We start from the raw sequence: 13744 nt of genomic DNA, 5'->3' as shown, positions 1-13744 counted from the left end.
TACAAACATTTGGAAACAAATTGTAGATGAGAGAGAGAGAGAGAGAGAGAGAGAGAGATCTTGGTCAGCAGAGATCTTAGACAGACAAATAGGTAGAAAAATATATTTCTGGTTGCATGCTCGGTACCAACATGTGTACATAGAGATATGATCCCATCTAAATACGTATGTGTTTAACTACATACAGACCAACACATGCAGGTATACATACATACATACATGCATACATACATACATACATACGGACGGACGGTGGGACAGACTGGCGGACAGACAGACTGACTGACATGGAGGATTATCGAACAGTTAATATAAATTTATTTCATATTTAAACTTACAACAAATGGAATTTATATTTGCGTTCACACTGTGTAGAATCTATGAAACTGAGAAATGAGTTAACTTTTTTTTCTGGAAATAACAAAGGCCAATTTCGAGTTTTAACTTCTCCACAATTAATTTACTTGCAAATGTTTCGTTCAAAATTAGTCACAATTGAAGAATGGAGGTTTTTCCAAATGACTGACCAACATACTGACTGACTGAATTAATATATCTACCTATAGATCTATCTAGATGTACAGACAAATGTAAATGATATAGTACCTGGATTCAGTGTTACTTATAAATACCTCTGTTGGTATTTACTAGTATTTGTATACCGTTTGCACGTGTCGATTCCTTTTGAACACAAATAATCCCTCTCTGCATGTAGTTACCTGGTTACCAAGACAACTCAAATTGCATTTAATACCGGCTTCCAATATCTGTTAGCTCTGTCGTTTATTTTTATAATAATATACGCACTTACTCGTGGAAATCAGCCAAACACAGAGTTCATCGGAGTGTGAAAAAAAACCCACAATGACTTTATGACAGTAACGCATTAAACCAGAAACCCTGCAGCTACCAGGTTGCTGTTTATTATGTCCATACTGAAATATATTTAAATACGGACATCCTGCATTTTCAGTCGAACAGGAATGTAGAATAGATACAAAATAAACTGGGTTCGCTCAGGAAAGCGGAAGTAAGTACAATATGGAAAGACTTAACACACTAACTCATAGTTTCTCAATTGGTTATCTCCCATTTGTAGAATCAACTAAACCTAAAAAATGCTGTACAATGCTGGAGAACATTGTACTCTTTGAAAACTTAACGACATTTATTTATATTGCAGATACTCTAATCTTTGGTCCCTTTGTCTTTGGTGTAGAATCTTATGATATCGTATACCATGTTGGAAAAAAAAACTCCTTGCATTCTCTAGGTTTAGTAAAGAAACTCATGGCCGATTACGTTTGATCTCGGCCAGCCCAGACTATCTGCCCAGAAAATTTACAGACATCAGTCTGGAAAAGATAGGAACTGAACAAGGCTGATAAGAAAATTTTCCAATTATTCTGCAAATCACATTTGGCACATCATGTTTTCTAAAACGCAATGGAACCAGTCCTCTTAGTTACATAAAAACCTTAAGATATTCCCGAGTATAAAATATCAGAAACGTCTGGCAATTCTCAGCAAACCATGCGAAAATTATCGTTTAAATATCATATTTGCTGAAGAGCAAGGTTATAAAAATATTTCGCTCTCAGAGAAATACAAGACATTCTTGATCGAGCACGTGACTTACTGCAAGTCCAGATGATATCCACTATTAACTTTTGAAACACTTACCCGAAACAGTTCTCAATACAATACGAAACATTTTCAATACAGTTGGGGAGTGTAAAAAGATAACCGGGTTGGGGTCGGATTATAACGAACACTAATGATGCTAACAAAAATACAATGTTTATTTATAAATGATTCAATAGAAAAGATTATGTTCAATTCGTGCGCATTCACGATCCAAATGTTGGACAATTCACATAATATGCACGAACCTGATAATGAAATGTAATGTAAGAAAAGAACTTTAAATAGTACGGATATTTACGATTCAAAGTGATTTCACGCAATGAAATCAAATGATTCACATAGATGTCGACAATTTTCACAAATAATAATTAATAATATGGTTCAATGATGAAATGTGAAATATCGTAATGGCCCCAACGCTTAGTCCTAGTCCACCATAAGACCCATATGATCTTTTGTTCTCTGCAAACGCGTTGGTTCAGAAGCCTTGGTTCCTCATAAATCGACAATCTTAAGTCTTCTTCCGGTCAACATCCTCCCCGACAGCAGCTCACTGGGTATAGCAGAACCCATATTAGCCCACGGCTAGACGACACTTACAATCCGGTGTATATATGGAGATACAGCATATCACTACGTCACTTCCCAGCACAAGACTTGGCAACCAGTCAATCAACCATCACTGGTCAGTCAACCCATCAGTTAATCAGTGGTCAAACAATTCCACCATCATCATCCAGTCAATCAATCAGATATGCAGATGGTCGACCAATCACTCACCCAATCAGCTGAAAATATGTCCAAATCCGTGCATTACAACTGACACGAGCATGTATAATAACACGTTATGAGATTATGGACTGCAAACTGGAGCAGGTTCAGAATCTTATAGTACTTAACGTCCCTTAATAAATGCAACGTTATTGCAAATATAATTCATTCTGTTAAATCACATGCAAATAAATTAGGAAATAGACTATACCGTTGCAGTATACGAAACAAGTCGGAGTTACCAACTATACAAAAATAAACGTGATAGTACAATAATTATATCCTATACAGTAGAACCTGTCTTGAAAGGCCACCCCTTATGCCAAAAATAATTGTCTTTCACGACAGGTGGTCTCTCATGACAGGTAATAATACTATATAATTAATAAAACTGCAACAAGACCTGGTCTCTCAAGACAGGTGGTCTTTCATAGCAGTGGTCTCACAAGACAGGTTTTTCTGTAATACAAATAGGAAACTAATATGTGATTCACATACCTCTACAGCTGAAGATCCCGAGTCGTTAAAGTAGACTACTCACTGACAAGACTTTACGTAATGTGACATTTTGCTCTACGGTGAGGTAATTTATACACCGACTATGTAACCCTACATCGTCTGTTGCGCTTGAGGAATATTGGTTTTCCCAATGCAAGAACTTCGCTCGTTCAGCACAAGATGAACCAAACTCATTGTTTCGAAATAATATGCAATATTCAAAAAACGGCCCTCGGTTAACGCTGTATGCAAAACAAAAAAAACGAAAACAAAAAAAAAAAGAAAAAAAAAAAAAAAAGAAACCCGAGTACATGCATTTAATAAAACGATAGATTAATACCATTCTGCGACAGGGAGAATGGCTACCTTTCGTTATCACGGCGAGAACAAGAACGATACGAGTCCCTAAACCTGAAAAGGACCATACCTACACTTCCAACTATCGTCCCATATTGATAATAATATTATTTTTTGTGTGCAAAACTGGAACGAATGGCAGATTCCCCAACAAACTAGTATTGACCTTCAGTGTTGATTCAAACGCCAACTGACCATCTAGTCAGACTTGAAGCCTTTATGACAATATTGCGGCCGTCTTTTTCGACTATTAGGAGGTTTACTACACCACGTGGAAGTACGGCATAATAAATGACCAGGTCATCATAAGCTTAATGATCATTCTACCTATCCTTAAATCAAAGATTTTGAAAGACAGAAATTTCGGAGTTTAGGTGGGTACGATCCTTTTCAAAAACTGTCCTCAGAATGCAGGGCAGAAAAGTGTCGTTAGTCCTTGTCAGCATGTACTGGTGAGGTTATTTATATGCCTACACATAGTTCAGGAATGGGAACAATCGAATCAAGTGTAATTTAAAAACTGTTTGGATAGGATTCTTCATAACCAGACACTCTGCTTTTACATTTCTCTCATCCCTGTTGTGGAGGAGACCAAAATTTTCGGAACTTATATTTGACAGTAAAATATCCTTCCCTTAGTATATCGGACACCTTAGGAATATATATTAAATAGCCCTGGATTATCGAATAGCCTTGGATTGAATGCGAGTTCTGTCAGATACAGATTGGGGGCGCGGGCATACTGCAGGGTTGTACTCCAACAATGCATAACCTTTTAAGATCTAAACTTGATTATGGTTCAACTGTGTACGGATCGGCTTGTAAAATTTTCATACAGATGCTTGATTTGATATACCATCGGAGGGATGGGGGCTTTGACTTTAGGAGTATTTCGAACCTCACCTTCAGAAAGTCTTTATGTTGAAGCAATGAGTCATCATTATATTTCAGATGAACAAAATTGACTCCTTAGCTAACCCTGTTAGTTTGTCCTGGAATACATCTAATCCCGCATATGATATCTATAAGCCAAAATACCAAACATTTTGTGCACTCAGAAACCACATTTCATTCCACCTTTGTACAAGCGAAACAAATCAGTGTTTCAAACATTGCAAAAATTCTGCATTCCTAAATCATCACAGTGGTCATTAAAATCTCCAAAATTGGAGTTGATCTTTGTGAACTCAAAAGTCCTTAACAAATCTCGCTGTTTAGGATTGTTTCAATGAAATTAGAGCCTCATTTTTTGACCATACATCCTTGTATACATATGGTCTGAAAAATATAAACAAGGATATAGTTGCCATTGCAATTGCAACACCCCGTGGCACCATCTCCCTCCTGTTGACAACTGAAATTACAACCATACTTAGATCTTGAAATCTCCCCAGCCCCACAACAAATTACAAATTTGTCATAATTTTTTTTATTCCCTTCCCGCGCTAAAAACCATACAAAACCTGAAATTTAAGAACCCGTTAATATTCCAAATCTTACAGAAACATAGGAAGGGGGGGGGGGCGAGTGGCCGAGTGGTCTAAAGCGCTCTCCGTTACGGATCACTGCCATCTCACCTCTGTCTGAGTGGGTTCGAGTCTCGGATTCGGCCAATGTGGGTATGTGAAAAAGCTTGCCAGTAGCTTCTCGACGGTCGGTGGTTCTTTCCGGGGATTTCCCTGGTTCTTCCTCCACCATTAATACTGGCCGCCATGTATAGCCTATCGTGTGCTGAAAAATGGCGTTAAAGCCAACAACAACAACAACAACAGAAACATGAATTGCTAGTAGAATCTGGAAAAAGTATTTGTCCGCATATTCACGAATCACATTAGTATTAAGGGTAATAAAAAGGACAGACAAGGCCCTTATACAGCCTCTCGTTTACGAAGTAAAGATTCCATACTCTAACGAGAGAGAGAGAGAGAGAGAGAGAGAGAGAGAGAGAGAGTCTCAACTGGGTAACAATTTAATATGAATTTATTAAACGAGTTGAATGACAATAAGGTTGAAAATAGCATAAACACATCAAATAACTCTAATATGAACTACACTGCGATACAAAGCGGACACATTGCAATCTCGTTTCATTATATGTCTAATTTACATTAACTGGTGATGGCATTTTGCAACAACTTCATCTTTTCCATAAGGAACGCAGTCCAAACACTTATTCAACTCTAGAGAAGCTACGTTCTTTACGAATAACAACATCGTGAGAAACAGTAAATTCAATTAGTGAGGGATATTACTTACGAGAAACAGCTGTAGCAAGCACTTGGTTTTAATTTTATTGACGCGATTCATTTTATGTATCAAATGTAGGATTCAGTGTCTCATTTATGCCTTGTTCGTTAATTACATTCCTGTCAAATGACGTCATGTGTGATTTGAATTTTAAGCTTAGCTTTAACAATTTTTCAGTCATATCGCTACGATGTCTGAAGTGTGGCAGTTTATAGTGATGTCTAGCACTGAGGCATCATGCCGCACCCAGTCACATTATCCTGACACCAGGCTGACCAGTCCTAACACTAACCTCTTAATGATGAGCGCCAAGCGATGCAGCTGCTAGTACCAATTTTATAAGTCTGTGGCATGACTCGGCCAGGGTTAGAGGCGCACGCTCTAACCACTAGACCACCGGAGCGGTCAAATAACGTCATACTCATGAATATGGTATCACAAGATAAAAAAAACTTAATATATATTATATAAAGACATGATGTATATCATTTTCTACGTTAAGTAAAATGATTAATGTCATTTCTATACAATTTATGTACATGTACTAGATTATTTATTGACTGCATAAGTTCGTTTTCATTTTAATTTAAGCAAATCCTTATTTTTCTGAGGAACATGACTTTTATATCTACATATCTGTAGACACCAAAACCTTATAAAATCAAAACAAGGCAACTTAAGATGGTGCCACAGATGGCAGAGTTGTCCAAGGCGCTTGCCTTTACAGATCACTCAAACATCCCACCTCTGTGTGAATTCGAGTCTCGATTCGTCGTTTGGACTCAAAGAGGGAATCTTGCCAGAAGCTTCCCACGCGTCGTGGATTCTTTCAGGCGATTTCGCGTTTTGTTCCCTCTACCAAATATATAGACCGCTATAAATAGCCTGTCATGTTCTAAAGAATGGCGTTGAACTCCATAAAATCTTAGCTCTCTTTAGCTACACAACTAATTCAAGGATTTTCTAAAAAGAAAATTGGTTTTGCTTTACATAGTTTGTTTCCAGCAAAACGATGTACGATTGTGGCCAGTTTAATAAATTAGTATTCCATAAAAAGCATATACATTTTTAAAGTGATATTATAATTTAAAGAACCACACGTATACTCAATATAAACTGGGTGCATTTGGAAATCGCAATAGGATCCGTGCAATGAAGGGTCCGATCGTGGTTAGAGATATTTGTATGAAACGAGACAAAAATGTCAAACAAACTAACAGTTATTAATGAGAGATTAATTACCATTTGGTGCAATTAGACCAAAGACCTGTCAATTTGAACAAACGCCATCATTAGTTTTATGTATTGGCAAGGCAGAAACTTTAGTAGACTGGTGAGAAATATGTAACCTTCCAGAACAATACATATTGATAATACCACAAATTAGAACACAGATGGTTGACATTTCTTACTTGACAAGTTTATGTTGCTTTATGAACTGTAAATTTGTGTCAAAGTTTTGCCAGCAAATATTTTATGTCATGACCTAAAACAGCAATTCACTTATATCTTGTAGGTGATATCAATCAATGACCGCATGGCGTGAAGATCTTTGTGTTTATCAAGCAATGACCAAACGGTGTGTATTGAAAACCATTGTTGTGAATTATTGAAGTCGTTGTGTGTCAATCAGCCCCCCTCGTCGCAGATACTAAGAACCCATAGGTCAAAATCAGAGGCGAAGTTTGGAATTAGAGCGGTAAAATTTCTTTGGCCCTAAATTTGCCGAATCAGCATGACCTAGTTTTCTGAGTAAATGTATTGCAATGCAACCTTCGGATTTATTCCTAGTCTGACTTTCCTTTTGACCTGCCAGAACCTTTATTAATTCAGCACTACGTAGTTACAAAGTTGATGAAAAAAGCAAGTTTTCTTTTCTTATGTGTCTTCATAAACTATTGCATAAAAGTTATCAATGTTATACAGCATTGTGTTTAGGTATTTTTAGGTGTCAGCCTACTTATTGTATTTTAGTCATGAAAGATTGAAAAACAAATTTAAGTATTTTAAGGCATAACTAACAAAAGGTACAATGGATATAGTTTAACTGCTACACACACACACACACACACTGCTGCTTCTGAAATATATTCCTTATAATGCGCTTTCAAGAAAAAAGGAAATTATCATTCTAATGCTGTACAGTGTGTCTAGTGGAGTACAGTTCTAATGTAGAACATTGTGTTTAGTGGAGTACAGTTCTAATGTAGAACATTGCGTTTAGTGGAGTACAGTTCTAATGTAGAACATTGCGTTTAGTGGAGTACAGTTCTAATGTAGAACATTGTGTTTAGTGGAGTACAGTTCTAATGTGGAAAATTGCGTTTAGTGGAGTACAGTTCTAATGTGGAACATTGTGTTTAGTGGAATACAGTTCTAATGTGGAAAATTGTGTTTAGTGGAGTACAGTTCTAATGTGGAACATTGTGTTTAGTGGAGTACAGTTCTAATTTAGAATATTGTGTTTAGTAGAGTACAGTTCTAATGTAGAACATTGTGTTTAGTGGAGTACAGTTCTAATGTGGAACATTGTGTTTAGTAGAGTACAGTCCTAATGTAGAATATTGTGTTTAGTGGAGTACAGTCCTAATTTAGAACATTGTGTTTAGTGAGTACAGTTCTAATGTGGAAAATTGCGTTTAGTGGAGTACGGTTCTAATGTAGAACATTGTGCTTAGTTGAGTACAGTTCTAATGTGGAACATTGCGTTTAAGGGAGTAATGCTCTAAAGCGAAACATTGCGTTTAGGGGAGTACAGTTCTAACGTGGAAAAATTGTGCTTAGGAGAGAACAGTCTATGTAGAACATTGTGTTTAGGGGAGTAAAGTTTTAATGTGGAACATTGCGATTATGGGACCACGGTTCTAAATGTAGAAAATTACCTTTGGGGTGGAGGGTGGGGGTGGAGTGCAGTTATAATGTAGAACACAATTCTAAATCAAAATAGATAAAATTGTACGCATTCAAATAATTAAATAAATACACTTATCATGAATAATTAATTTAAACAGCAACAGCAACAACAACAGATAAAGCAACATTATTAATGAAAATTAAAGCTGAAAGGTAAACACAATTTAAATGTGTGCGATAAATTGGGAAAAGCAGCTGAATCGGTTGACATTGAGAAAAAAAAGGACTGATATGGTGGATAATAGAGTGCGCCCAAATTGCCGACGATATAGAAATTCGCGGGGTTTTTGATAAATTACATTCTAGGTAAAAATAACATTTGCTGTCAGATAGAAATGTAAGCATCTGTTACAGTGTGTGTGTGTGTGTGTGTGTGTGTGTGTGTGATTTGGACTTTTAACGTAGTTTTAAGGTAGCAGGGGCCAATTTTTATGTACAAATTTAATACCGCAATCAGCGACCTAGTATAAAAAATCATAAAAAATCACATACACAAGTGAGGTAAGAATAAAGGTCCATATTTTTGGATTCCTGTATTAAAACAAAGCATAAGAATATCATCCACTTGACCAGATAAGTCAATGGAAGTTCATAGCAGAAGAAGTTTATGCACCCCAACCCCAAATTCTACCAGCACTTTTCATGTACGAAGGTCATTTTTGACACCATGTGTTGCTCACAGTGCAAACATAAGCCCTTTTCCTTGACGACAAATGTGCAAAATAGTGTGTAGTAAACAGGTTGATGCAATTGAAAATAGTTGTCATCCAAGCATTTTTTTGAAATATTCTACATGCCCCAAACCCATGTGTTTACTGTTATGGGAGGCTAACTCTTCTTCCTAGCCGACTATTGGTATTTCACTATCAACATACTGCAGAGTAGCTAAGGAAGGTGTACGTGCCTGATATCAATTTCAAGAGCAACACAAACCAAAAACACCTAGTTCACAAATATATCCATATCTTTAAATAGTAAACAATAATACCTGAAAAGGTCACACATTAGCCTTAAGTTAAGAAATTTATCAAAGGCCAATGTATGAAACTGGACCCTGCCACCTTTTTTTTCAGTATATATCGCTACGATGTCTGCAGTGTCGCAGTTTATAGCACTGGGGCATCATGCCGCAGACATGCAGCATGATGTCCCACCCAGCCACATTATCCTGACATGAGGCCGACCAGTCCTAACACAAACCTCTTAATGCTGAGCGTCAAGCGAGGCAGCTGCTAGTACACTTTTTGTAAGTCTTTGGTATGACTCTGCCGGGTGTGAACCTATGACCTCCCTCATCCGAGGCGGACGCTTTAACCACTAGGCCACCAGAGCGGTCGGTCATCTCTTAGAGAGAGAAGGGTTACTTTGATAAATAAATTTTAAAATAAGACTACTGCTATTACTACTTCTACTACTACTACTACTACTACTACTACTACTACTACTACTACTACTATTGGCAATAATAATAATAATAATAATAATGGTAATAATGATAATTTTATGTACACAAACAATTGCGGAAGATACGTTTGTACATGTAAATTATCGAGGTATAATAATCGTGCGAGTAACATTGTTTTTGCAAAAGGTCACCAGAATACGCGATATTAAAAAAAATAACTATAGACAAATCAACATTTTTTGAAGGTAATTACGAGTGAAATTCCTTCGCATAAGGCCAAGTAAATGGAATAAAAGTACGTTGCGCCGAGTAAGCTTTAATTCGGATTATAATAAATAAATAAATATTTCTTAACATACCTAAAATGCGCGTTATTTCAGCGTGTAATTGTTGAAATCCCTTCTAGATGGAGACAGTTTGTCTCAGAATGACCTCTAACTTCTGGAGCTCTTCATAAAGCAGCAGTATTTGTAATTGCGTGCAAGGTTAATTGGTCATCCATACCTATAAGGACACACGGTACTGGTTGTATAGAGAAAGGGGAACCAGCCTGGAAATGGGTAAACATTAAATAGAGTATATATGGGTTTGAGTATCAAGGATTGTTTGATAATGAAAGTCATTTTGTAGAGGAAAAAATGTATTGCGAGCTTATCCTAATTGTAACTGAAACATTTAGAGACATTGTTTTCTTGATGGATTTCAGTTCTTTAACAGTCTTGAGCGTGGAACACCCCTTACTGAAATTAGCACCTGACTCTTTGGTGTGGAATTGAAAGCAAATGTTTCAAACACCTGTAGGTCCAGAAAATGCAGCGGCTCATATCCTTTTCTCTACAAAGAAGCTGTCATCCACATTTCATCTATTTTGATAAATATAGGTTTGTTCAGGAGCACTCAGACATTTAAAGTTATTGAATTTTTAATATCATGGTGTTTGCATAAGTTTACTATGGGAACTGAAATAGTACCATGAGCCCTTCAAGTGCACACGTTGCCACGAGACTGGTGTTAGTCCTTAGTTACAGAATCTGGCAAACTTAAAACAGAGCAAGAAATGTTCACATAGTTGTTACAATACAAAACTGAGACATCAGACGACATCGCTTAGATAATAAAGTATATCAAAGAATATTGCAAGAGTCTTGATCGGACCTGAGATCGCTTACAGCTGCATAATAATCAAGTGCAAGAGCAGTTTACCCAGAAATGTAGGTTACGTTAAATGATTTGTTTGAATTTACCTTTCTTTTTTATCTTCATCCTTATTCGACAAGAACAAAACTGTAAGGTCTTTTATGCCAGGACGCCTTATGTTAGTTTTTGTTAAATGATTTGAAAATGTGGTCAAATAGTCATTTACATGATGTCCTGTTCAGCGAGAAGGACATTGTCCGCTAAGTTTGATTGGATCGGGTCAAATCGACACCCAGTCGGAATTGAGATAGAAGGTGTGAAAACAATTTCGATCCGAATCATAACTTATAACTAGCAAGCGAAAACTTTGTCTCCTCTAGGAAGATTGTTGAGCAATATAGGGTTACACCGAGGAAGCCGCTCGTAATTTGGCGAAAACTTAGAGAGGAGATTCTAAGGAAAGACAAAGTGTCGTAAAGGTCAGTAAGCTATTTGCTCGAATTTTGCAGAATATTACGACATTGTAAATGTAATTATGTGTAGTATGTATACTTGATTAATATGACCGTTTAGTACATACAATTACGTTTGTAGTGTTTAATTGACATGCGTATTTGAGAAATGAGTTTGAATATTGTGTAGAGAATCATGTAGATTGTTGGCTTGTGGTCAGAATTTATTATGTTACTTCGTAGTAAACTAGTGCATTTATTCATGTGATATGTTAGATTTTTACACATGCTTGAATTGTGAATTCGGAAAAGGGTTAAAGTGTGCAAGATTAGTTAATGTGGACGTATAGATATATCAGAGCATGGATATTTGAATATGTGTGTACTTTGAGTTGTAATGTAAAGAAATGCGTCTGATTGCTATGATATTGTTTAGTATAATGGGATTAGGAATATGTACTGATGTGACGCAATTTATTGATGTGTGTATGAAAAGTAAATGATACCGTGCTTTTATTACGACGTTGTTTTACCATACAAGAACATATGGATGGCACTCTACAGTTTCGTATTTTGCACAGAGTTAGAATTTTAAAGAAAAAGAATTTATCCAGCTTTCCTCACTGGTTATAGTGGCTATTTAAAATAAGACCTTATATATCTTAGGTATAGTTCAAAGAACCTTTAATTCCCTTTATTCTGGTGTATGATTGTTAGGTGTAATATGGGTTATAGAATATACAGCTTGGCCTTACTCCAGATGTGCACCTTTCAAAAAAGTGCTAGCTTCACTTATTCATTTTCACTTCCTGAACTTCAGCGGTAAATTGTATAAAAAAGAGCAGGTAAATTTTTTACATTTTAGATATATTTGGTAATTCATTTATTGCACTTTCAGAAGCTGGTATTATCTAGTCTGGCAAAATTCATTTTCCCTATGTTAATAGCTGTTAAGGATAGTGTGTTTTAGGCAAATTCAGCCTGATTTTTGGAGCACGAGGGAGTAATCATTTTAGTGAACAGTGTGCTTAGATCATTTACAATTTGCAAAAGTACAATATCCAAATAAATGTCAGCCATATTACATTAAAAGTAACATAGAGGTATGTCAACATTATTTCCAATGTGCATGTTTTAAAAGCAAACAACTTCGTCTTAGACAGGTCAATCTATCCAAAGTTCAAAATAACTGGAGATCGCCCCCCCCCCCCCCAGAGAACATAGGTGTTATTATTGTATGATTTAATTCTGATTATATGGCTGAAACACTTAAGTCGCAAGCGTCAAAACAGTCCTTTAAAAAAATTCTCATGTATTTCCCTCCACAGATCAATATTTATTAGTGTCAGAGTTTCTAACAAGTCCAGCCCACCCCCACCCCCGTATGATAAAAAGTGAGCTATTTTAAAAATGCACATTATATTTTCTCAACATAACAACCAATGTTATGCTGAAAGACAGGAACATGAAACTAGCCAGAATTATTCATGAGATGTCAACAATAAATTTTACAGTTTGAAAAGGGATGGAACAGATGAGGTTCATAAAGGTCAAAGGGTAAACTATTTGCCTATTGTTTAATATGGAAGAAGCGAATTTGCTTTGTCATTATTTATTTTTTAATCCATTGTAAATAAATGAAACGAAACATTTTCACCATATATTTCTTTTACTTAATGCAATACTTTTAAATTTATGTTGACTATATTCCTATATTATAAGACTTCTAATTTCCCCATAATTTAGGTCACTACTCACACAAACATGCCTCATGGCAAATTATGTAAGAAAAAGCAAAATGAGCATAATTAGCTTATTTTCATGCTTGACATCAATATTAATGTACGATTCTATTCAGAACATTATGCATAATGATATAAAATAGGAAAAATAATTGCATACATTTATATATTTATTTTAAGGTGGCGCTCTACAGTTTCGTATTTTGCATAGGGTTAGAATTTATAATGAAAAAAATAACTGGTGAGCGCCTCAATGAGTATTTCGATGTGAATGAATCTGTGACCGAAGAAATATAATAGCTGTTATCTGATGATATGCTGGGTGTAGTGTGAGATGAGAGGGCTTAGGAAAATATTGTACCGTCCTTGTGTTTTCACAGGAAGCTTTCTGGGGGTCAGAACTTCCAGTTCAGTGAGTCCCGAGTCCCTAAGAGGGGAAACGTAAGTAAAACTAGCAGAGCAATCAGAGTCGACAAGTCTAGTCGGTGAAGAGTGTCGAGGAGGAGGAGGAAAAGGAGTCGATGAGGAGAAAGTGGAGAAGGAGGAGGAGGAGTATAGATAAGTCGAAGAGGAGA

Source organism: Sinohyriopsis cumingii, chromosome 17 (assembly GCF_028554795.1).
Source record: "Sinohyriopsis cumingii isolate HCF-2022 chromosome 17, ASM2855479v2, whole genome shotgun sequence".
NCBI classification, from domain to species: Eukaryota; Metazoa; Mollusca; class Bivalvia; order Unionida; family Unionidae; genus Sinohyriopsis; species Sinohyriopsis cumingii.
This window is presented reverse-complemented; position numbering follows the sequence as displayed.